We start from the raw sequence: 24,947 nt of genomic DNA, 5'->3' as shown, positions 1-24,947 counted from the left end.
TAAATAATATGTATAAGTATGTGTATATATATATATAAAAACACGTATGTACATATGTATATATATATTATAAAAGTATAATATGTATATATATAAAAAATGGGTACGTGCATACATATATATATTACATAAAAATAAAAGATATAAGTATGTATATCGTAAAATAAAACAATGTAAGTATGTATATGTATATATAAAAGAAAATAGACGTATATACATATATTTTATAAAAATGAATGATGTATATAGATGTATATGTATGTATGTATAACAAAACGTATGCATGTATATAAGCTAAAAATATGTTTATAAAAAGATATATAGATATATAATAAGATATAAATATATAATAAGATATAAAGATATATATAAATAGTTATAATAATAATAATAATAGGACAAATATATTCAAAATTTAAATAAGTAAATATAAATAAAATATAAAAATAACAATGTAAAGCTAAATGGTATAATAATGGTAACGTAAATATACATATATATAATGGGACAATATAATAATAATAGCTAGATTAGTTAATAAAACAAAAAAAATAACAAAATGGGCCAATTTGGGATAAAAATAAAATTTAAAGGTTAAGACTATAATAAAATGCGCAGAGGAGGACCAAAACAAAAGGGCGCAAAAGGGCGAAGGACCAAAGAGGGAAATAACCCCTCACTTATTAAACGACGCCGTTCTAGCATGTTCTGTGCAGAAGGTCTATGGACCCAATCGCAAGAAAAGTGGATATCTGGGGCCTGATCGAATGAAGTTGCAAAGGAGAAGGACCAATCTCGAAAATTACCCATTTAGGGAGAATGCACACCCCCCACTCCACCAAACGGCGCCCTTTCATCATCATCATTTAAACAATAAAAAAACCATTCTTTTCTAAGTTCATTTCCAACCCCCAATTTTAAAAAGAACAGAAAGCTGTTTGCTTTCTCTCCCTCCCCTATTTCTCTCCGTCGATCATGTTCTCCACCGCCCGCCGTACCACCACCATACCCGGTGGCCGACGAAGCGCGGAGATGGGCTTCTTAGCCTCGTTTTGAGGCACATTCGAAGGCCATGCCTTCTCAACCCCAAAGAAATCGAAAGAAAGGTTCCCCCTCTCCCCGGTTCGACTTCGGCGATTGGAGAAGAGATCTCCAGCGATGAGTCTGTGGGAAGATCAAGGTGAGGTTACCTTTCTCTTTACCTTTTCGTTTATTTTCGTACATGAAAAAGAAAAAAAGAACTAAAACACAATAAAAAAACAAAGAAATCAAAACCCAGAACTAGATGAAAGAAACTATTGTAAAAACCAAAAAATCACCTTAAAATCTCTTTTTGATTCCTGAAAGTCTTTAAAAGAGGGGAAAACTCCCTTAAAATACACTCAGCTTTTTTTTCTCAAATACAATTGGTTTCCCCCCAAACCAAGTTACATTTTCGTTGGCTTTTATAGCTGATTTTGCTACTGTTTGTGTCCTTTGCTTGCTTATTTTCTTCTTTGCAGGCATTTAATGGGCATGGTGGTGGGTCGGTGGCAGAGAGTTGAGGTGACAGAAGCAGGTGGTGGCAGCGACGGCAAGTGGGGCACTAGGGTTTCAGTCTCTGAAACCCTAGTCTGATGTGGGCTTGTCCATCGGGCTCGGGTATTGGGGCTTAGTGTTTGGGCTCTGTTAATTGGGCTGTACACTGAACATGTAAAGATGTTGTCTTGCAGAGCTGCAATGTATATTGGAACCGGCATCTCGCGTGGTAAACTGGGCAGTGGGGCTTTGGAACCAAGGATTTCAATAGCCTGTCTTATGGATGGGCGGTCAAAATAGTTTGGGCGAGCACAAGCCAGCCGAACTAACAGCAACCGTTCCATTTGTTCCATGTCGTAGTTTCCAGACAATCTTGGGTCAGCAGCATCCAAAAGACGCTCTTCCCTATACAATTCCCAAACCCATTCCACCAGTTTTGTCTTGAATCTCTTGCCATTCCTTTCAATTACAGCTACGGCCTTCTTTCCGGAGGCTATTTCTAAGGCAACAATACCAAAGCTGTATATGTCGGATTCCTTAATGGCTTTGTATGTCTCAAGACACTCGGGTGCTATATAACCATCAGTCCCAAGGATCAACTTTGTTGTCTGAGACCCTTGTCCGTGGTCAACAAGCCTAGCCAGCCCAAAGTCACCAAGCTTGGCATTGAAACTAAAATCTAGCAGAACATTACTTGACTTGATGTCTCGATGCAGCACACATCGATCACATTCTTCTTGCAGTTAAAACAACCCTGAGGCAACTCCCATGGCGATTTTATACCTTGTATCCCATGTCAACAAGCATAGCTCTTTGCGTAGATGGTAATCGAGACTCCTATTTGGAAGGAACTCATACACAATGAGGAACTCCTTATTGTCATGGCACCAACCGATGAGTTGGACCAAATTCCTGTGCCTCAATCTGATAATAGTGGTAATTTCTGATTCGTACTCTTTCGCCCCTTGATGAGAATTTGGAGTTATCCTTTTGACAGCAATGTTGGAACCGATGTCCCTCAAGAAGCCTAAATAAACTTTTCCAAAACCTCCCTCTCCAAGGAGAACTTCATCGGCAAAATTATTGGTTGCAAGCCTGAGTTCCCTGTAGGAAAACTTCCTAGGTGCTGTCATCATTTCCATGTCTACGTTGACAGACATGCTCCCATCTTCCCTCATCCTTCTGTACTTTCTCCTCCTACAGAAGAGCCAAACCTGACCCATAACTAGGAGAAATGCAGAAATGCCACCAGCAATGGCTAGAACTACCCATAGCCATGTCTTGCTCTCCCTTTTGGGGTTGATTGGAGGGCTCGGTGCCACATTTGGAGGATTGATGGTTGAATTCATGGAAACCTGTAGGCTGGAGTTGAAATTCCAGGAATAAATAGTGTGTAGCTCAATCTTAGACCCAGTTGATCCGGAGAAGCCAAAAGTGACCCATTCTGGTAAATATAGACTAAGATCCAATATTGCAGAAAGACTAGATGAATTTTGACAAGTAAGGTCATCAGCATCGAGTAAAAGAATGCTAAGGTTTTTTGTACTAGAGTTGTAAGTGATGAAAGCATCAACCTTTCCTCCATGTTCAATGCCACTCCACAGCCATTCGACAGGGTAAAAAGAAGTCTTGACAGAGTTGAGATCAATGGCCACGTGATCTGACATCGTCGGAGGATCCCATTGTTCATTGGGAAACGTATCAAACTCCACTGCAACAAATTTAGAGTTGGCATCTGAATCGCAACTTTAAAGTCCTAAGCAACCACCTCCGGAGTGAGGAGGGATTTTTGAGCCATTGGGAGCAAGGAAAAACGCAAACCCATCGCCCCTATCTCCGGAGGGCTTATTCAATGAATTGATGGAGAAAGAAAAATGAATGGTGAAATCTGCAAGTCGGAGATTCCCTGATGAATTGTCCCAAAGGTGCATTGGTTGGTAATAAGTGGCTCGACCAACACTACCGTTTAAAGCTTTGTCCCTTTGGTTGGTGGTGAGTTGGATTGCACCATCTGATGGGGTTGTATCATTTTCAAACTCTATGCTAGGCATATTTGGGGTGAAAGCAGTCAAACTGAATTGGATGTTACCAACATCAATTGATGCAGCCATGGTAAAATGAACAAGTAACCCCATAGGAAGGGTTTATAATAATAGTAATAATATGAAGAGAAATTCAGGTTTAAGAGATTTGAGATACATATTCTCAGCTTTCTTCATTTTCAGAGTTAGGATTTTGAGCAAAGTTACTACAAATGCATGCAATGTAACGCCCCAATTTTCGGGAATCCTGTGAATGTTGGCATAGGTTTAATTATGTTAGTGGGCCTCTAGAAGGCCCAAGCTTAAGATAGAACCCGGTAATTTTAGTTAATTTTTGTTCCATAAGAAAAACGAAGTGAAATTATGAAATAGGACCTATGTGAAAATGTTTAAAAATGCTATAGGCTAAATTGAAGTGGCCAAATAAACAGGAGTGCAAAATAGGAGGCTTTGCATGACAAACCTCCCATTTTACATGAAGTGGCTAGCCATCATGTTGTTGTAGACAATATGAGCACTTGATATCCATAATTTATGGTACAAATTGATACAAATTGATAATGGGTTAGGTAAATGTTCCACGATAATGGATTAGGTAAATATTCCATAATAATGGGTTAGGTAAATGTTCCATGATAATGGTTTAGGTAAATGTTCCATGATGGGCATTTCATGTCTTTTGTATTAAAGAATTAAATGGATGAAATATGAAATTTTATTAAAAGAAAAAAGGGTGCAAAGAACAAAGTTTTGTCCATCTTTGTTCATCATAGCCTAAAGTTAGAGAAGAGAAAGGAGAGGAGAAAGCTCTTGAATGTTCGATCACTTGGGGAAGAAAATTGAAGGTAAGTTCATGGTAGTTTGCTTCTATCTTGATGTTCATGAGTTCTTCTTGATTCTACCATAACTCTTGAAGCATATTTTGGTTTTTAGTTGTGTTGTGAGCATTTAGTCATGAATTAAAATGTAGGAAATGGTTGTTGTTTCATGTTCTTTTGATGAAAAATGGAAGATAGGTGAAGTTGAGCCAAACAAATGAGCATGCATGTGCTTTAGATGCTAAGGGGAAAAATCAGCTAACATGTTGTGCTTTAAAATGATGAAATGGAGATTATACTTAAGTAAAATCATAGATATGTGATGATTGATTGGTGATATACATGTTTAAATAACAAGCATGCAAGTTAGGTGTGAAAGAGTGATTTGGTCATAAATCTGCTTGGGACAGCAGCAGTAATGTGATTTTGGAAAATCACCATAAATTGTGGGAGATGAGTTAGAAGTTGCATAAATTATGTAATTAAAGCTTAATGAGTCTAGTTTCAAATGGAATAAACAATAACATATTTTGAATTCTGTACAATGAGAAATTTGATTCGTAATGAAGAGTGGTCAGATTAGTCAAACAGTGAAACATGGGAAACTTTGAGAAAAATCTGGTATTTATTGGATAAACAAAAAAATTCTTAAAATTTTATGGATAGAATATATATGAGTCTATTTTCAGGGAAAATTAACGGCACTTGATTTGGAGTTTCGTAGCTCCAGTTATAAATGATTTAGTGACTGTTGCTCAGGAAGACAGCTTGCAGTGAAATTATGATTATGTGGTAAACACTGACAAAAATTTGTTAATGAGTTGCTTATTGATTTTTTATAAGCTTACTCTGATCTGTAGGTGTGGTTGGCCGAATATTGTAAGGGGTTAATACGTAGTTCGTATTTGAATAGTTAGATTAACGTGTTAGTAATCCAATTGTAGGCGGTTCGTGTGTGGATCTCATCAGCATATCGTCGCAAACAGGTGTGTAACTAACACCCTCTTTCTTAGTCTAGATCGGCAAAAGTCGAAAAGTCGAAATGCTGAAAATCGGTATTTTGTAGATTTTCGAGTGTGCGAATGCTCGTGAGGTAAATCGATTAATGTTTTTGGTAAGCTGCAATGTTTGGACTGCAAAGTGCATGATTTCTGTGCCCTCGATATTTTTGGGCTTAATGGGCCAAAATTGGAATGATGGGCCAACAGGTCCAATTTGGTAAGAACCCTCGGTACGTGATTCTGTTAGTACGTGAAAAGTAGGAATATGCATGAAAAACCCTAAAATAGATAAATTACTGAAATACCTTTAAAAGTGGAAAATTTACAGTTTTACCCCTAGTAGATAAATTATCGAAATACCCCTAGGGTTAAATTGACCTAAATGCATGTTTGACTGTTGTTATTTACTGCATGCCATGTTGTTATTATCTGATGCATGGGACTGGGATATTGACGGAGGAAGTACTGAAAGTGGCTTGTCCACGTACTGGAGGTTTTGCCTCAATTTACTGTTAACTGAGCAGCAAGGCTGCAACTATGGAGTGTTGGGCTGGGTGGGTTGAGCTATTCCCCACATGGAGTGTATGGTTGGTACGGGTGGAGTGTAGTGGTTGGTGGGTTGAGTAGTCTCCCCAAATGGGCTTGCATATGTTTACTGATGTTGCATGTATTTTGAAATGGGCCTATGGGCCATACTGTTATCTGAATAAGGGGCTAAGGCCCAGTTTATTGTAATCTAAAAAGGGCTCTGGCCCAGTACCACTGTTACCTGAATGGGCTTAGGCCCAATGGGCTTGAGCTGACTTGGGCTTTGAATGGGTTTTCCTTACACACTGAGTTTCCCCAAACTCACCCCTTTTATTTTCATCCACGCAGGAAATCCCCAACCATAGTGGGCTTGGAGCTATGAGGGAATTCGGAGTGGCCACCCGTTCTGAAAGTTTGGTTTTCTTTTGGTGAACTGGACATCCTATTATTTACGTTGAGGTTTGGGTTTTTAAATGTAATAAGGCCGCTTAATTATTTTTGATGGTTTTAATATGTATTACTAAGATAGGTATTACTTATTTTAACTGTTGAAATTGGATAGCTTTAGGGCGCGTTTTCAAAAACAACAATTTATTTCAAAATAATACGACAAAAAGCAAAGCTTCCGCAATGAAAGTATTTTCCAAAATTAATCACTTTTCTTAAAAATGACTTAATCAAAATCGGTTTCCTAGAAATATCCATGACGTTAAGGTGTGGCAATGGCGGTATGCATGTTTAGGATTGGATCCGAAGGGAGCTTGGTACTTAAGCAGTCCGATGGACTCACCACCTCTTTTTCAGTTTCCTACCTAGTGCACAGCTTCCATTCACTTTAACCTATAATGAAATTATCTTTTAAAACACTAAGTAAGTTTTTTTTCTGGATCAACAATATAAAATGTTTTGAACGCTTCGATGTGGCATGTCGAATCCGGCCATAACTTTTGGGTCGGGTTTGGGGTGCTACATTTAGTGGTATCAGAGCCTAGGTTGCAACAACTCGGCTATGGAATGGGTTTACAAAAACAAAGATTTTTGAAAACGAAAAAAATTATAAAGATTGCGAAAAACGCGATTTTCAAAATTTAGATCTTTTGAAGGTGGCATTCCGAATCTCCGGCCCAAGCCTGTAAGTATTACTCTGAACTCTTCTGAATATTTTTCTGACTTATCTGTCTGTACTGAAATCCTGCTAGGATACTCTAGATAGGATGATACTGAAACCATAGGAAAATCTGATAAGAGACTGAAACTGTAGCTAGACTTCGATTCTGTGAAAACAAACTCTGAACTACTGTCTGATTCATAAACATCTGTAATAAACACTGGAATATTAATTGATGCATAAAAATTCGTAATCAAGATAATACGATATGAGTACAAGAGGCCGTGGATGGAGCCGAGGAAGTGCTCGAGCGAGATCTTCGTCTTCGAGACATATGCCGGCGGTGGATGCACCGGTACCACCGGCAACAGAGGTAGAGTTTCATTACCGCAGTGCCGAGGATGATGCCCTGTCACAGGCAATGATTCGTGTTCTGGAAAGGGTTACCGGGACAAGTTCGGGCAATGAAATTCGAGGATCGATTTCTGAACGACTCCGGGCCAACGGAGCAGAGATCTTTAGGGGTGCGTCTGGTATAGCCCCGAATGTGGCGGAATATTGGTTGGAGGCCACAAAACGGATTATGGATAACTTGGACTACTCTGAGGAGATTGTGAGTGGGGTATTTGTACTAAGTCCTTTGGGTCACTCAGTTAGGGTAGACAAACTGTATAGGGATGTACCCTTAGAAAATCAAGGTAGGATTTTCCCTGGAGATCTGATAGAGTTACCGTTCGGAGAGTTTGAACTCATTTTAGGAATGGACTGACTTGTTAAGCATAAGGCGACCCTGGATTGTGCTGCTAAACGAATGGTGTTAAGGACCACAAAGGATGAGGAGGTTATGGTGATAGGTGAACGAAGGGATTATTTGTCCAATGTGGTGTCGGCTTTAAGAGCCGAAAAGTGGATTTGGAAAGGTTGTGAGCCCTATTTGGCATTTATAAGTCAGTCAGAAGAGGAGGGACTGACAGTGGATAAGGTTAGGACCGTAAAGGAGTTCCAAGATTTTTTTTTCCGGAGGAGCTTCCAGGATTGCCTCCGAATCGAGAAGTTGAGTTTGGAATAGACTTGTTGCCTGGAATGACGCTCGTGTCCATTGCACTGTATAGGATGGCACCGAAGGAGTTAGTGGAGTTAAAGGCTCAAATTCAAGAGTTGTTGGATAGGGACTTCATTAGGCCAAGCGTGTCTTCATGGGGAGCACCGGTGCTATTCGTGAAAAAGAAGGATGGTACGATACAGATGTGCATTGATTATCACCAGTTGAACAAACTGACGATTAAGAATAAGTATCCACTGCCAAGGATTGACGATCTATTCGACCAGCTTAGAGGAGCTTCTGTATTTTCCAAGATCGACCTTCGATCTGGATATCATCAGTTAAGGGTCAAGGAGGTAGATATCCAAAAGACGACATTCAGGACTCGGTATGGTCATTACGAGTTTCTGGTTATGCCATTTGGACTAACGAACGCTCCTGCAGCATTTATGGATCTGATAAATCGTGTGTTCCAACCATTTTTGGATCAGTTCGTAGTCGTCTTTATTGACGATATCCTAGTATATTCTGAAACTGAAACGAAACATGATGAGCATCTCCGTATAGTGCTGTAAGTATTAAGGGAGAAAGAACTCTTTGCGAAGTTCAGCAAGTGTGAATTTTGGTTGAGGGAGGTAACCTTCTTAGGACATGTGGTCTCTGCTGAGGGGATTAAGGTGGACCCTCGGAAAATTGAAGCGATTTTGGAGTGGAAGCCGCCTAGGTCAGTGTCAGAAATACGGAGTTTTCTAGGACTGGCAGGATACTACAGAAGGTTTGTGGAAGGTTTTTCTGTGATGGCAGCACCTCTGACAAAACACATAAGGAAAGGAGTACCGTTTGAATGGACTAAGAAACAGTAGGAAGCTTTTGAGAAGTTAAAGAAAGTTCTGACTGAAGCAGTTGTGTTAATTCAGCCGGAGTCTGGGAATGATTTTACTGTGTACAGTGACGCATCACACGTGGGTTTGGGCTGCGTGTTAATGCAAGTGGGTAAGGTGGTTGCATATGCATCACGATAGCTTAAGACTCATGAGGGAAACTATTTGACTCATGATTTAGAGTTGGCAGCAGTGATATTTGCACTTAAGATTTAGAGACATTACTTGTACGGAGAAAGGTGTATTATATACACTGACCATAAGAGTCTTAAGTATTTTTTGACTCAGAAGGAGCTGAACCTTAGGCAAAGGAGATGGATTGAGTTGCTTAAGGATTATGACTGTTCGATCGAGTATCACCCAAGCAAGGCTAATGTGGTAGCCGATGCTCTAAGTCGTAGAGCTGTATCTGATCTGAGAGCAATGTTTGCTCGTCTGAGTCTGTATGATGATGGAAGTCTGTTGGCTGAGTTGCAAGTGAGGCCAACCTGGGTGGATCAGATTAAGGGAAAACAGTTGAACGATGAGTCTTTGGTCGCTCGTTTTCAACAAGTTAAGGAAGGGGAAACTTCTGAGTTTGGGAGCCAGAAGAGACGATGCAACAGCAATACCCTCATCTGTTTGGATTAGGTAAATTTCGAGGACGAAATTTCTTTAAGGAGGGTAGAGCTGTAACGCCCCAATTTTCGGGAATCCTGTGAATGTTGGCATAGGTTTAATTATGTTAGTGGGCCTCTAGAAGGCCCAAGCTTAAGATAGAACCCGGTAATTTTAGTTAAATTTTGTTCCATAAGAAAAAGGGAGTGAAATTACGAAATAGGACCTATGTGAAAATGTTTAAAAATGCTATAGGCTAAATTGAAGTGGCCAAATAAACAGGAGTGCAAAATAGGAGGATTTGCATGACAAACCTCCCATTTTACATGAAGTGGCTAGCCATCATGTTGTTGTAGACAATATGAGCACTTGATATCCATAATTTATGGTACAAATTGATACAAATTGATAATGGGTTAGGTAAATGTTCCATGATAATGGATTAGGTAAATATTTCATAATAATGGGTTAGGTAAATGTTCCATGATAATGGTTTAGGTAAATGTTCCATGATAATGGTTTAGGTAAATGTTCCATGATGGCATTTCATGTCTTTTGTATTAAAGAATTAAATGGATGAAATATGAAATTTTATTAAAAGAAAAAGAGGTGCAAAGAACAAAGTTTTTTCCATCTTTGTTCATCATAGCCTAAAGTTAGAGAAGAGAAAGGAGAGGAGAAAGCTCTTGAATGTTCGGTCACTTGGGGAAGAAAATTGAAGGTAAGTTCATGGTAGTTTGCTTCTATCTTGATGTTCATGAGTTCTTCTTGATTCTACCTTAACTCTTGAAGCATATTTTGGTTTTTAGTTGTGTTGTGAGCATTTATTCATGAATTAAAATGTAGGAAATGGTTGTTGTTTCATGTTCTTTTGATGAAAAATGGAAGATAGGTGAAGTTGAGCCAAACAAATGAGCATGCATGTGCCTTAGATGCTAAGGGGAAAAATTGGATAACATGTTGTGCTTTAAAATGATGAAATGGAGATTATACTTAAGTAAAATCATAGATATGTGATGATTGATTGGTGATATACATGTTTAAATAACAAGCATGCAAGTTAGGTGTGAAAGAGTGATTTGGTCATAAATCTGCTTGGGACAGCAGCAGTAACGTGATTTTGGAAAATCACCATAAATTGTGGGAGATGAGTTAGAAGTTGCATAAATTATGTAATTAAAGCTTAATGAGTCTAGTTTCAAATGGAATAAACAATAACATATTTTGAATTCTGTACAATGAGAAATTTGATTCGTAATGAAGAGTTGTCAGATTAGTCAAATAGTGAAACATGGGAAACTTTGAGAAAAATCTGGTATTTATTGGATAAACAAAAAAATTCTTAAAATTTTATGGATAGAATATATATGAGTCTATTTTCAGGGAAAATTAACGGCACTTGATTTGGAGTTTCGTAGCTCCAGTTATAAATGATTTAGTGACTGTTGCTCAGGAAGACAGCTTGCAGTGAAATTATGATTATGTGGTAAACACTGACAAAAATTTGTTAATGAGTTGCTTATTGATTTTTTATAAGCTTACTCTGATCTGTAGGTGTGGTTGGCTGAATATTGTAAGGGGTTAATACGTAGTTCGTATTTGAATAGTTAGATTAACGTGTTAGTAATCCAATTGTAGGCGGTTCGTGTGTGGATCTCGTCAGCATATCGTCGCAAACAGGTGTGTAACTAACACCCTCTTTCTTAGTCTAGATCGGCAAAAGTCGAAAAGTCGAAATGCTGAAAATCGGTATTTTGTACATTTTCGAGTGTGCGAATGCTCGTGAGGTAAATCGATTAATGTTTTTGGTAAGCTGCAATGTTTGGACTGCAAAGTGCATGATTTCTGTGCCCTCGATATTTTTGGGCTTAATGGGCCAAAATTGGAATGATGGGCCAACGGGCCCAATTTGGTAAGAACCCTTGGTACGTGATTCTGTTAGTACGTGAAAAGTAGGAATATGCATGAAAAACCCTAAAATAGATAAATTACTGAAATACCTTTAAAAGTGAAAAATTTACAGTTTTACCCCTAGTAGATAAATTACCAAAATACCCCTAGGGTTAAATTGACCTAAATGCATGTTTGACTGTTGTTATTTACTGCATGCCATGTTGTTATTATCTGATGCATGGGACTGGGATATTGACGGAGGAAGTACTGAAAGTGGCTTGTCCACGTACTGGAGGCTTTGCCTCAATTTATTGTTAACTGAGCAGCAAGGCTGCAACTGTGGAGTGTTGGGCTAGGTGGGTTGAGCTATTCCCCACATGGAGTGTATGGTTGGTACGGGTGGAGTGTAGTGGTTGGTGGGTTGAGTAGTCTCCCCAAATGGGCTTGCATATGTTTACTGATGTTGCATGTATTTTGAAATGGGCCTATGGGCCATACTGTTATCTGAATAAGGGGCTAAGGCCCAGTTTATTGTAATCTAAAAAGGGCTCTGGCCCAGTACCACTGTTACCTGAATGGGCTTAGGCCCAATGGGCTTGAGCTGACTTGGGCTTTGAATAGGTTTTCCTTACACACTGAGTTTCCCCAAACTCACCCCTTTTATTTTCATCCACGCAGGAAATCCCCAACCATAGTGGGCTTGGAGCTGTGAGGGAATTCGGAGTGGCCACCCGTTCTGAAAGTTTGGTTTTCTTTTGGTGAACTGGACATCCTATTATTTACGTTGAGGTTTGGGTTTTTAAATGTAATAAGGCCGCTTAATTATTTTTGATGGTTTTAATATGTATTACTAAGATAGGTATTACTTATTTTAACTGTTGAAATTGGATAGCTTTAGGGCGCGTTTTCAAAAACAACAATTTATTTCAAAATAATACGACAAAAAGCAAAGCTTCCGCAATGAAAGTATTTTCCAAAATTAATCACTTTTCTTAAAAATGACTTAATCAAAATCGGTTTCCTAGAAATATCCATGACGTTAAGGTGTGGCAATGGCGGTATGCATGTTTAGGATTGGATCCGAAGGGAGCTTGGTGCTTAAGCAGTCCGATGGACTCACCACCTCTTTTTCGGTTTCCTACCTGGTGCACAGCTTCCATTCACTTTAACCTATAATGAAATTATCTTTTAAAACACTAAGTAAGTTTTTTTTTCTGGATCAACAATATAAAATGTTTTGAATGCTTCGATGTGGCATGTCGGATCCGGTCATAACTTCTGGGCCGGGTTTGGGGTGCTACATGCAAGATAATTTATTTCCAGGTATTGAATAAATAATTCCTTTACAATAAAGTTTGACATTCTTGCCATACATTGGACCCAAAATGCAACCTATTGGATTCTCCTAGAGCCAGTTCTGCATTGCTTTTCAAAAGCACTTCTGACTCTAAAAACACTTCTGAAAGAAAAGCTGTGCAGAACAAGCTGTTTTTGGCTGAAATTTTTAGCTTTTGAAAAGCACTTCTGGAAAGAAGAAGCTAAAATTTTTAGCTTTTCCTCTCCCAAAAGCACTTTTAGTGCTTAATTACATTTTCACCCCTCCAATAATATAGTACTTTCTCTTTTTTTCTTGGTACTTAATTACAAATATGTTAAAATCATTAATTAAAAATAAAAAATATATTTTTTAAAATACTAATTACAAATATTTAATAGTTATATTTAAATATTTAAAATATAGTTTATAAATTCTAATTAAATTTTATAAATAATTCATATTTATTGCTTAAAAATATTTAAAATTTATATTTTATATATTAAAATATTAACAAGAAGTTATAATAATTTTTTTTATATTCTTACTAAAATATAATAATATTAACTAATTTAAATATTATTTAAATGCATATTTGTTACTGGATAATAACATGTCTAAAATGGACATTTTATTTCTCAAAAGCACTTTTTGACAGCAATGCTAAACACTCAAATTTTAAACCAAACTTTTCAAAAGCACTTCTCAAAAGTATTTTTTTACAGCACTTTTCAAAAGCATTGCTAAACTAGCCCTTAGTGGTGTCAACGAAGAAGACTTCACAATAAAAAAACTCTTCTTTTACAAAATCAATTTTATTTATTAATTTATTGATGAATGATCATGTTTCTTGTGATAAATTGTGTCTAAAATTCTAAAAATTTCCATTAGCTTCTCTGTTGATAAAAGTTTGTGTGTGTGTGTTTTTTTTTTTAAATTCATTACAATTTTAAAAATATATAATTATTTTTTATATTTTATATAATTTTAAATTATTTAGACAAAATAATTTTACTTCAACAAAACGTTCAATTTTAATCAAAATATTAGTAAAGATACATTGAAAGCTTTTTAATTTTAAAGCTTAATTTACAAATTAACCTTAAAGTATATTCGTTTTACTACTTTGATACTTTAATTTTTTTTCCCAATTTAATACTTAAGTATCTTTTTCTTGTAATTTTAGTCTAAAAACGTAATTGACTTTGATGAGTAATTTTTCCGTTGTGTCTCATTAGAGGTGTCTCATTAGAGGGGATAATCTTTATATATATAGCTACTATTCATAGAATTTTTACGCTTTTAAGCACGTTTACTACTTTGGGCAGCCTGCTGGACACTCCTTGGGCTCCTACAAGTCGAGACCCGCGAGCTCCCCTTGCAAACCCCTCTATCCTGTGCGAGCTGGATCTACAAGTTTCCCTTGTGAACACCTTTTGCGAGCTTCATTCCGTAAGGCTTGCACATATTTGACTAGTGAGCCCTATCTAAGTAACGGGTGGACGACCCGAATTTTATCTGATTTTCAAGTCAATTATGATAAATGCCTAACAAACTTTTAAAAAAAAATTCAACTAATTAGAGAAGGTAACATAATGACTTCTATATTTTCATAAAAAATATTACTTAAATTCCTTTTTACTTAAAATTACATTTATTAAATTAAATTAAATTAATAAAGAATTATGATTCTTTTTCTTGCCACGTTCTCTCTTTCTCTCTCCAACTTCTTCTTCTTCCCCACTCCTTCATCTTATCAACTCTTTCATCTTTTTTCTTAACACAATCAATATGGCTAAAATCTTCCTCTCCGTTACCATAGCTATATTCATATCATAACTATCATCTCTATTTAAAAAGTTAATAAAAAAAAGCATCGATCAAAATTTTAGACAAAGCAAGATTGAGTTTTTTGGGTATTGTTTGGTTGATTTAAATGATAGAAGATAAGCTCTCGACGAAGGCAACCCGGCAATAAAAAAAATAAATTTGGTGGGTTAAGGTTTCAAGATTAATTTATAGATTTAGAAAAATAGTATTCTCTTTTTTAAAAAAATAAAGGTTAGAAAGGAAAAAAAAAACTGAAAATAAGAGAATGATGAAATAAGGTTATTGCCCACTTTTTTTAAACCATATTAAAAAATTAGATTAAAATATATAACTCAATGATATTTTAGGTACCGGAAATGAATATATTTTAAATACTAAATTAGATAAAAAATTTTGGAGTACCAAAAAAAAAACGAATATATTTTAAACATCGTAAGTTAAACCTAATTTTAATAAAGATATTAGTATATATACATTGAAATCTTTTTGAAGTCCAACAACTAATTTTAGCAAAGTTAAAATCATTTGGTGCAATATTACATCTAAACTTAGATTTTTATGCAAATATTTTATTTTATCTTTATTCTTGAATTATGAATAATGTAATATTTAAATGATATTTAAATTTTTAATTGTTTGACGAAAAAATAAACACACAAAATTAACGTGAAAAACTCTTCCCACGGGCAAAGATAATTTTACTATAATAGCAAAAGAACGAAGAGTATAAAAGATAGAGATAAAAACTAAATTCCAAACCCGAAAGCAAAGAACTCTCAAAACGTAAACACAAAATTCTCCAAAAGTGTTATGAGTTTTAATTGATGTATTTTTTAAAATTGCAAAAGAATCTATTTATAAACTAAATTCATAGATCAAATAATAATAAAATAATCTAGACTAATCAAAATTTGAATGAAACAAATAAATAGAATATCTTTCAAATTTGGCTTAAATACGTGACATACACAACAGCTCGAAATCAGTAAAAATAAAAATAACAATTTTAATAACATTCAATTCCAAAGGAACAAGTGGCACGTATACATTATGTTATATTAATACTTGTGATTGATTCTTACTCAGCTATCCAATTAAATATACTATTTAATAGCAAGTTATCCTATCAAATATTGAACCATATTTGAGCAGATTGAGATAGATTAGATAGCCAATGTGACTTAGTCTCTCGTATTACAATTTTCATTGCCGGCTAAAAAATATTAAATCTTTAAAATTCAGTCAAAACAACTAAATGGTTTGTTAATATGAAGTAGTCTCAAAATATTAAACATTGAAAGTCAAAACCAAATATTTAAAATGTTAATTTGTATTATTTATCGATAATCTAATTCAATTGTAAAAGTCTCTAAAAGTTTTTAAGTTGATATAATACTTAGAAACTATTCATAACTTATCTCAATCCTTAAATAAAAGGATAAACGTGCTTCAACATACTCGAATTCATGTCCTTATGCATTGACAATAATATTAATACCAACTGAATTAAAACTCAATCGGTCAAACATATATAATTAACCTTTATAACAAATCATTAAAATATTTCTAGTTTTCAAATTATTAAACGTAAATTGAATCAATAAACTCTCAATTGATTGTTACCAAATTATAATATAATATATATTGTCTTAGTAAAATATTGAAGTAAGATATTACTAAGTGTCAATATTATACTAAATTATATATATATTATCGAAAGTAAGGTTTCCATACATTTTCGTAAACATTGGTTAGTGAAGAGTTGAAATCGTGATAATTGGCCGTGTTGGTTACATATTACCTCAACTTTTTATTATTATAAATTGTGAGTGTTAACTCGATTATATCAATATTGTTGTTTATATAAGAAGATATGAGTTCGAACATGAAAAAAATATATTTATCCTCTTATTGAAAGATTGAAGAGATACTATAAGTAATTTTAATCAATTTGCATAAAAAAAAGTGATATAAACATTTTTCCCAAAAAGTTGGGGTACACCATTTTTTTGTGATGATATGATGCTGAAAATATTTTTTGTTGGTTTTTTTTTAATTCATACGTTTTTAGATTTTTTAATTTATCGATTGAGTCTTAACTCGGTTGATATTAGTATCGTTGTCTATGCAGGGGAATATAGATTCGAGCATGTTAAAGCACATTTATCCTCCTATTGAAAGGATGGAGAGGGACTATGGGTAGTTCTAGGTAATTTCTATAAAAAAATTAATTTTAAACTTTTTATGTATCAATTTCATACTTAGATTATTAGTAAAATCTTAAGTTAATTAATACAAAATTTGAAAAAAAAAAGCATATAATCTTAAGTTAGATTATTAGTAAAATTTTAAGTTAAAATTTAATTGATTCGGCTAATTTCTCTAATTCTACGTTAATTAGGAGAATACGATAAACCCTGTCGACGATTAAACGGTTCTAGGAAGAGAATATAATTATGGATAATCTTATCAAGTTGGTTCGGGAGACAAAATCTGATTTAAAATTGGTTGAGGATATTCCTTTCAGTACCTAGACTAATTGCGTTTGTATCCATTTTATTAAAAAAAAAGAAGAAGAAGAAGAAGCATTTTTTTGCATTTCTGGTAACTTTCAAATCGAAAGAACTTCTTAAGTTGACAAATGGCACATATACATTAAATTACACTAATATTTGTGATAGATTAATATGCCATTTAATAGAAAGTTATCGAGTCAAATATTGAATTATACTTGGGCAGGTCGGGATAAAATTACAAATGTCAATATGTCTGCATTTGGCATTAAAAATTTCAGTGACGGTTACATGGAAGTGTAATTATTACGATGTGTTTGATTAATAGCTTGTAATTATGCTATAATTCTTTATTTTATATTTAGTAGTATAAGTTATAATTATATAGTTATATAATTTATATTTTAAAAAATATTAATTGTACAGGCCAATTTTGGCCCACCCCAAAACCCAACTAACCTACCCTAACTAAACAAACCCAACGGGCCAACAAAAATAAACCCTAGCCCAAATCAAAAAATGACAGAAACCCTAGCAGCCCTATGCCCATGTGCGCCGCTCAGTCTCGTCTGCCCCCCAGCATTGCATGCGCGCCCTCGCCCCCACGACGCCCATACCGTCTGACACTCCCACCACCAACACCGGCTATACCCTGCAAACACAAACAACAAGAAACAGCAGCAACAACAGAGGCCAAGTAGCAGAAAAAACAAGAGCAAAAAGACAAAAAATAGAAAATAAAAGTCTTGTAACTTGGCTTTAAAAGCCAGAACCTGGTCATTGAAATTTCTTGGTCCCTTTTTTGGAGAAAAGCTTTTTACACACATCAGTAAAAAATCAAGAAAACAAAATCAAGAAAGGTTGATTTTAGTCTCTACTTGTTCGGTTTCTTTTTGTTCAATTTATATTTTTTATCTTTTTATTTTCATTACAAATCTATTTTAAATAGAAAAATCAATAAAAAGAAAACAAAAAGAGGAGAACCTTACCCGAACGCCCCGTGGTCGGCCATCGAAATTCTCCTCTCCGTCGCTGAAGTCGATTTCAAGAGAGAAAAATGGGTCTTTCTTTCATATATCATTTTTTTTGAGGGGGGTTTTGAGGAGGCTCGGTTTTCAAATTCTTTAAACGGAGGTGAAAAACCCTCCTTTTCACTTGCCTTCAACCACCGTCCATGGTGGCCTTAACGGCAGTGGCGATGATGGTATGAAGCCCTAGCCAAAAAGAGAGAAATGGGGGAGAAAAGGGGAAGGAGAGAAAGCAAAAAGCTTTCTATTTTCTTAAAAAAAAAGGGCTGGAAACAAAAAATAAAAAAGGGGGTTTTAAGTTTTTTTTTAAAAAAAATAAGCCTGCACTTTAACCCATTTATCAGGCCTAATATGTGCCTTTTAATTGAAAATGGGGGAATTGTGCATTAGGTCCTTCCCATTTGCGCAAACATTCAATCATGCCTCATTTATTTCATTTCTTTTTAATTTGGCTTTGACACTTATGTATATTAGCATTTCGGTCCCATTTCTTTTTATTTTATTATTTTCGCCCCAAATTTCTGTCTAGAGTTCAAATTAGCCCCTTTTCGTCCTTTTCTTTTATATTTTCTTTTATTATTTAACATTATGGTATTATAATTGTATTTTATTTTCTTGCATATTATTTACTGTTATTATTATCACCTTCATTCCATTATTATTATTGCTATTGCTTTTTTTGTTGTTTATATTTTTATTTATATTATTATTAGTATCATTATTATTATTATTATCTCCATTACTATTATTATTATTATGATTATTATTCTCTTGTTATATTACTATTATTGTTATATTATCACTATTTTTCTTACTATTATTATTACTACAACTATTATTACTATGATTATATTTTCTTTTTATACCCATTTGCTTATTACCTCATTGATTTTATATCATTACTATTATAATAATTATTATCATTACTTTTCATCGCTATATATATATTTTTTCTTTTCTCTGTTTTATTACTATTATTAATATCATTATTAATATTATTTTTATTTCTATTTTTATTTTTATTAACATATTTTTTTACCATATTATTATTTCCTTTTTTATACATATCATTATTGATATTAACATATACTATTATTATTAATGTACTATTATTTTCTATTTATTACTATTATATTTATTACTATTATTAATATATATTTTTTTTCTTTTCTTTAGTGCTATCACTATTATTATATTATTCGTCTTATTAATGTACTGTTACTATTTCCCACTTAGCTATTATTACTATTATTATTTTTACTATTATAATTATTATTAATCTTTTATTATTCTCTTACATTGCTTGTTTGTCTTACTCCTCTATTTCTGATCTCATCATTCTTATTATGCATTTATTTTTATTCTGTTATGTTCATTGATATCGAAATTCATATTTGTTTGCTCATTTTTCGCTATTCCACTTTACCACGAATTTATATTAATTACCCAACGAAAATAATTCTTTCATAAAAGCAATATTTCGAGTTTGAAAAGTTCGAGAAAACGTGCCCTAACGTGCTGGGTTTCGATTCCTCGTTCGACCAAATGGCCAAATACCCTTTTAAACTTTCAATAATAAAGGCAATATTTCGTATTTAGAAAATTCGAGAAAATCGTGCCCTAACTTACTGAGCTTCGATTTTCCTCGCGTTGTTCCTAAATAATCGAATACCCTTTGAAAATTGAAATAAATGAGGTTTAAATAAAAAATAAAAGGCAAGCTTACTCTTAAAAATACGAGGTGTCGTGTCCTAACTTATTGGATGTGACATCTTGTTAATTCGAGATAAGAAGGAATTTTTCATTTTGATTTATCCAAGTAATTTTTTTTTAAAAAAATAACGCAAAATATAAAGAAGGGTCGTATTTTTAAATTCTTTTCGAGTTTTTTAATTTTCGACATAAATACATTAAATAATCAACTAAGGTACCAATTTTGGGCGTGTCGAGGGTGCTAATCCTTCCTCGTGCGTAATCGACTCCCGAACCCTTTTTTCTGAATTTCGTAGACCAAAATCGTTATTTTAATAAAAATTAAATCGTTTATTAAAAACAGCCACTCTTCGAGGTGACCCGATCACACCTCATCAAAAAGATTGGTGGCGACTCCCACTTTCGTTTTCATTTTTCAAAACCCAAGTTGACCCCGTTTTCCGTCAAAAAAATGGTGTCAACAGCTTGGCGACTCCACTGGGGACAATAAGAGAGTCAAGCCACGTGTTGATTATTTCTTGTCTTTTTGTAGAAAGTTGAAAATTCGATTTAAATTTACGATCCTCTCATTGCATCTCTTTTGTTTTGAGTTATATTTTTTATCGTGTTCTGTATTTTATTTTATACCTCCGCACATTGCATTGCATGACCGCTGGTCATACCCTTTTAAGTGGGATTTTATTTTATACCTCCGCACATTGCATTGCATGACCGCTGGTCATACCCTTTTAAGTGGGAGTGAGAAACTACGCCTTCGTGAGGTTTTCACCTCCGCATGGGATAGTGAATCGCTTCCGGGATACATCCGTACCTATGTCTTCGTGAGATTTTCATCTCCGCATGGCCATAGGGAAATGTATTCCCCTGAACTGAACTCGGTCCATATGAGCCTATAATGGGTGAAGATCGAGGAATCTGCTGGTTCAGGTACCCTTACTTTAGAACCAAACCACACATAGCGAACCATAAGAACCCACCGAGATAGAGTTATTCCAGACCCTAGTGCTTACCGAATAGATGCTTTATTTGTTATTGTTTACTTTAAATCCTAGATCTAATTTGCTTTGTTTGTGATTGCATGGCATTTTCATTTCAAAAGAGGTGTCGATTCACGTTCAGTATAGATAGAAAGCTTATCATGGAAAAGAGGTTTCTTGATAAAGTAGAAGACAATGCAGCTGTACGATTATGGACTGAGACGATGTGGAGAGAGAAAGGCGATAGTCTTGCAGAAGGGTACGTATCAGAGTTATGGGACTTCACTCGTATCAGCGTAATCCAAAATGATCTTCGAGAAATGAAGGAAATATGGGATCAATGGGACGACGGGACTAAGCAGATGTTTTACCGTGACTACGGGGACTTGCCTTACTTACTTGGTGTCAAAGTGGACAAGCATTTATTCCGAGCCCTAGCCCAGTTTTGGAATCCTGCTTACAGTTGTTTCACTTTTGGAAAAGTGGACTTGGTGCCCACCGTGGAAGAATATACGACCTTGCTTCGGTGTCCAAAGATTCAAATTGACAAGGCCTATTCTAGAGCTACTAGTGTCCCGACATTATTAAAAAAATTGATGAGCATTACAGGGATGAGCGAACAGTGGGTCGCTGCCCGAATCCAACAGAAAGGAGACAGTAAATGCGTTCCTTGGAAAAGCTTGCGAGATTTAGTATTAGCACACCCTGATGTGAAGAAAAGAGTGGATGTCTTCGCTCTAGGTATCTATGGATTGGTAATTTTCCCTAGAGCTTTAGGGCACGTAGATGAGGCCGTCTCTGATTTGTTCGATCGGCTTAGTAAAGGAGTCACGCCCATCCCGGCAATCTTAGCAGAAACCTTCAGATCTCTAAGCGCATGTCGAAGAGCAGGGGAGGGAAGGTTCATCGGATGCGCACAGCTACTATTGGTGTGGTTCCATAGTCACTTTTGGAAGGTGGAAAATGTCTCCTATCGAGTCTTCTCAGAAGACTATTCCCCATTGAAGGAACAAGTTGATACACCAAGACGAGACGACATCACGGAAGAGAAGTGGATGACGATTCTCCAAAATCTTCAGGAGGATGACGTTGAATGGAAAGCTCCTTGGATGGTACCCGACGAGATCCTGTATCGATGTGGGGATTTCAACTGGGTCCCTTTACTCGAAATTTGGGGAGCTGTCGGTTATGCCCCTTTACTCGTATTAAGACAATATAGATCGAGACAGTTCATACCAGCAACACAAGGGCTGGCTCAATGTGAGTTTTCTTATAAGGATGAAAACTACAAGAGAAAAACTCGAGAAATATCTAACGCTTGGAAACAGGTTCACCGAATGAAAAGATTCACCGTAGGAGCGATGACAACTTCAGAATATTATGGGTGGTGGAGTAAAAGAGTCAATGACAACATCCCTAAGCCGAGGGAAGATTGCGTTCAGTCTATAGAGGAGCATCTACAAGTAGTTCCGTCAGAATTAGAGATCATCAAACGAGACTTTGAGAAAAGAAATTCTGAGTTGGGAAAGAGGATAGAACAGTTAGAAGAAGAAAGAGTGCATTTGGGATTAGACATCGATATCCACAAGCTAGAAGCCGAGAAATTAAGGAAGGGAAAGAACAAAGCTGAAGAGGATTTGGATAGTCTAAAGACAGATTACAAGAAGCTGCGATTGTCGATGAGAACTGTCGGTCTGGGCAAAACGTCAGAGCAGTGGCGACAAGAGATCAATGAGGAAAAGAATAGGGCCGATCAGTGGGAAAAGAAATTTCAAGATGCTCGAGCTCGAGAAAACGCTTTGGAAAGGAGTTTGTTAGAGTACCGAAATGAGAAGGCAGGATTAAAGGCCAAGGTGGCAGAACTAGAAAAGTCACTTCACTCGTACCGTAGTCGCAACTCCATGATCGAATTAAGAGTAAGCTTAAATAAGATCGAAGAACTGAAAGGAAAGGTAGAGGAGTTTGAGGATGCATTACACAATTCTGAGCTACGAATGGAGCTTCTTGAGAGGAGTAATGATCAATGGCAAGAGCAATTCCATCATTCTCAAAGGCAGATTAGAGATAGAGATTACGTTATGGGCGAAGCTGTGACTCAAGTGCGGGAAGTGGCTGATCATCCGCAAACATTAGCAGTTCAGACCGATGTATTGAGTTTAAAATATGAGTCAGAATCAAGCCGAGGTCGAGATTTAGCTTGGCTTCTTAGGAAGGTTAAGGCTTTGGGTATAAAGGCGAAGCCGTATATGTAATTTATTTTATGTAAAGAAATTTGCTTTCTAGTTGAGTTTTCTAATGAAATTGAATTCGAATCAATGCCTCTTTTTTGCATTCATCTCATACATTTGCATTACATCTCATAAAATGACCCTAATAAAATTAAATTATGACAGTTACCCTGGAAACCAACAAAATTCTAATCAAATATCACTACGGTACTCGTCACCAAACAAAAGCAATGGATCAAAGGATGGAAAGATTGGAACAGTTGCAACGAGAGATGCAAGATCAGATGCATGAACGACTGGAAAAAATCCAGCAAGACATGTTAGAATCCCAGAACACTGTGATGAACCAATTAAAGCAGTTATTGGCTGGAGGAAATAACAAAGGAAAAGACCCCGTAGTTGATGCTGGGGAGGATCACAATGACCCTGTTTATCCTTCAAGTTTCACCCCAACTAACATCCAAGCACAACCAGAGGTGTACCCACAAAGGGTACCGGTTACCATTGGACCTCAGTATCTGGCTGGTACCTCGGTACCAGTGCACTTTCAAGTAGGCTCGGGTTCTAATCCCGGGGACAACCCCACCAATCCGGTGGTCCCTAATCTCGATGATATGGCGGAAATAGAAAAGGCAAGAATGGATCTGCCAAAACAACTTGAGGATCGGTGTAGATGGCTAGAGGAAAAATTCAGAGTCATGGAGAACATCGACTATCATCGCGGGGTTGACGCCAAGGATCTGAGTTTGGTCCCTGATTTAGTACTCCCACCTAAGTTCAAAATGCCAGAATTTGAAAAATATAATGGGACTAGTTGTCCTGAAGCTCATGTAACTATGTTCTGTCGAAGAATGACAGGATATCTCAACAATGATCAGCTATTAATCCACTGCTTCCAGGACAGTTTGATCGGATCTGCAGCCAAATGGTACAACCAACTGAGTCGTGCTAAAGTTAGTTCATGGAGAGACTTGGCGCAAGCTTTTATGAAGCAATACAGTCATGTGACAGATATGACACCCGATAGAATAACATTGCAGAACATGGAAAAGAAGCAAAGTGAGAGCTTTAGGAAATATGCCCAAAGATGGAGAGAGGTCGCGACACAGGTCCAGCCGCCTCTTTTAGAGAAAGAAACCACGATGCTTTTCATCAACACTCTGAAAGCACCGTTTATTAACCACATGTTAGGAAGTGCTACCATGAGCTTCTCAGATGTAGTGATGTCTGGTGAAATGATTGAAAATGCAATAAGAAGTGGGAAGATAGATGCGGAAGAAGGCATCAAGAGATCAACCCCAAAGCACAAAGACAATGAGGTGAACAACACGAGTACATATAGCAAGGGTTATTCAAAACCAATTACGGTGAATCAGCCAAGAAAAATGGTCGCTAACCAACAAGGCTCATTGAGACAAGAACCTGGAGTGAAACCAGGTACTGAGAACCTTCAGTTCACACCAATCCCAATGTCGTATGAAGAGTTGTATCAAAATTTATTCGATGCGCATGTTGTTTCCCCTTCCTACTCAAAACCCCCACAACCTCCATATCCAAAGTGGTATAATGCGAACACACACTGTGACTACCACGTAGGAATTACGGGGCACTCAATAGAGAATTGCATCACCTTCAAGAAACTAGTTGAAAAACTCATCAACATGGGTATTGTCAAGTTGGGTGACTCATCTACTGCAGAAAATCTGCTACCCAATCATGATTGACAATAAGGTGAATGCGATGTATGAAGAGATATTGGGAAGTGTTCACATCAATGACATGCATGAAGACACAACTGAAGAGGGAACTTTGTTAGATGTCTGCCCTCATAAACTTGGAAGTGTTCTAAATAAATCAGACTGTAAAAGAAGTCTCTGTAGTATTTAGAGCCTACTTAGAGTAATATTCAGAACAA

General features: G+C 36.0%; 1 pseudogene; it reads right to left on the bottom strand.

Moving 5' to 3' along the window:
- Positions 1 to 1,484: 1,484 nt before the first annotated feature.
- Positions 1,485 to 3,629, bottom strand: LOC107940852 (L-type lectin-domain containing receptor kinase IX.1-like; annotated as a pseudogene).
- Positions 3,630 to 24,947: the final 21,318 nt, after the last annotated feature.

Source organism: Gossypium hirsutum, chromosome A04, assembly GCF_007990345.1.
Source record: "Gossypium hirsutum isolate 1008001.06 chromosome A04, Gossypium_hirsutum_v2.1, whole genome shotgun sequence".
Taxonomy (NCBI): Eukaryota; Viridiplantae; Streptophyta; class Magnoliopsida; order Malvales; family Malvaceae; genus Gossypium; species Gossypium hirsutum.
This window is presented reverse-complemented; position numbering and strand designations above follow the sequence as displayed.